Source organism: Pagrus pagrus (assembly GCF_965226575.1).
Source record: "Pagrus pagrus genome assembly, chromosome: 8".
In the NCBI taxonomy this organism is placed as follows: Eukaryota; Metazoa; Chordata; class Actinopteri; order Spariformes; family Sparidae; genus Pagrus; species Pagrus pagrus.
The window spans coordinates 25037090-25039819 of NC_140192.1; positions in this window are offsets into that span (position 1 = coordinate 25037090).

A 2730-nucleotide genomic window follows, 5' to 3' on the forward strand; every position below is an offset into this window, starting at 1 on the left:
AATGATGAACAACCACTTCCTGTCAGCCCAGGCTGCCCGGTCCCAAAAACAAACGGGCCCCCAACTCTTCAAGAGTAACAACCTGGTCAGCTCAGTGCCTGACTGTGCAGGTTTATGCATTGTGTGAGTCAGGTGATAGTCAGGTGCAATTTGGTGTTTTTACCATTTCAAATGACATGAGGGATTAGATTTAGTTCTGTATACTTCATAATATAAAATATAACTTTATTGATGTAGCACCTTTCATACATAAAAGTGCTTTACAGTACGGTGCTAAAAACAAAACACAATAAAAAAAACTCCAAAATGATAAATAAGTTTATAAAAATCGAACAGAAAAATCAAATAATAAGGCAGATGTATACAAATTGTGAAGAAAGAGATTAAACCAAACAACATTAACTAATTGTGACAACAAGTAATGAAAAATAAAAGTATGTTGTGCAGCTACATGTATCAGGAATTGCATTCATGAAAATCTGTGATGGAAATCCTTGTGATCCCCACTGTCTGTGGTGGGAAGTGATGATTGCAGTGAGTAGAGGCTAACAATCATGTTTAACAGCAGATGGTTTTATAGCATCACATAAGAGTCAAATATGACTTGAGATCAAGTCTGTGAAGTTATATAAACAGTGCACACACTGTCTGTTGTTGTCTTTCTTTTTTCCTGCTGCTTACCTGTTGTCTGTGCTAAGATGTGTCAACAATATTAGTTGCTGCCATCTGATCTGTACCAAGATGTACAGTATTTAAAGGTATACTGTATTGGAAGGTTCCTTATGTTCTTCTATGTTACTTTTATTACTGTCTCTTTCTGTTTTAAAACCTTTCATTTTGTCTGTTCCCTTCCGCTGATAAGGGTACTAAATGGTTAAAGAAATTCCTCTCTTTCTTGCAGATATCAAGTCAAACCTACTGACAGTGTTGTCAAAAGTACCCAAAAGTCATACATAAGTAAAAGTAAAGATTTTGTTAATTAATCATTAGAATATAACTGGTAAAATTGAAAGTCACCTACACAAATAGAAGTATCTGATATTAAATCTTCTTAAGCATCAAAGGTAATTTTCTGGCAATTATTGTACTTAAGTATCAAAAGTGCAAGTAGAAGTAAATTATCCATATACAATTGTATACTATGTACTATGGATCGACCGATTACCTGCCTGTCCAACTATTAGATCTGATCTTCAGTATTTTTCCAATAATAGAAATGAGTGTTTCTTTTATCCAACTGCTGATAAAATAAATGTGTTGAAAAATAAAGTAAATAATAATTAAAGTACAAGAACATCAAAGTCCTACTTAAGTACAGTACTTGAGTAAATGTACTGAGTGACATTCAGTAACTGCCTACTGATATCATTAGGCTTTTTTGCAATCTTGCAGCAGAGTCATTCTGATAGGAACGTTAAACCTTCTGTGCAACTCCACCTGAATTTCCCACAGCAGCTTGTAGTCAGAAGAATCCCTCTTGGATTCAACTTTTGTTCTTACAAAATAAACACAGAGTATCTCGATGAAAAATACTCTGACACATGGCACAGGAACTCAGCACAGGCCATGTAAACCTCAAGGACCTCCGTTGAATATTTACAATAATTCATGTAAAAAGATGCAAATCAAAAATAGTCCAACAAACTCGACCTTCGAGTTTCCACGATGAAAATCTGCCCACACATTTACCTTTTCAGGGATGCATACACTTTTCCTCATACTATATCTAAGTTCCTCCAGTCTTAAGCAGACATTTTCCAACACAGACTCTGTTGGCTTCCTTGTGTGTTATTTGTTTAATAAGAATGTAGCGAACAAAATCAGGATATCACTTTAACAGATCTGCAGATAGCCCATGTGGATGTGTTGTGAGCCAACATGAGGTTCCAACCCCAGAGTTGAGAAACTTTGTGTTAAAATAAACTAAGGTCAACTTCTCTCTTGAATTTGTTCTTGCAAAGATTGATTTCCTTTATCAAATGACGCTTTACACAAACTTCCTGAATATGTTTGAAATTGTTTTAAGGCTGCATCTTTATAGCAGTGTGAAAAGTCCTCCAGCAGGGGTCACTGTTTCATCACTAAATAAATGTGCAGACCCTGTTTTTTTTTTCACTTACACTTTCAGCTTGTTTCGAGGATAATACGACCGATATTTATTCCTCATCTCAGTGGGAGAGTATTTGTATCTCCGTGTGTTTTAACCATATTAGGCTTTGGACCAAGTTTGACAAAAGACGTCTATGGATCTCCACCGGTTAAATTCCACATAAACCACGTCCCTTAGTCATTCCTAAATTCCTGACCACCAGTGTCACCTACAGTGTTTGCAGCACTGATAAATCAAGCTCCCAGTAAATGTGGTTGACGTTTCTATTGGAAGTGGTTTACATACTTAACGTGTAATGGCACTGTTAAAGAAACATGGGTGTTGATTCATATTATGCTCTTATATCTCTCTTTGGCAATGTGTCTACACATGATTATTTGTTTACAGAGTACATGACATTCGTTCTGGCACTGCTAATGCCTTTAAACATGTGGTGACCATTTTGCTGAAATAATTGAGCCATTAAGTTATTTGAGCTGCAGAGTTGTTAGTGCTCTGGTGATAAATGACAAAGCTTTCATGCATTCTTTTCCCCGGTGTTCATCTACAATATGCTAGATCTCTGCTGACCCACAGGCTGAAGGTAAACATACTTTGTTCTCAGTTTGTGTGGTCCCCTG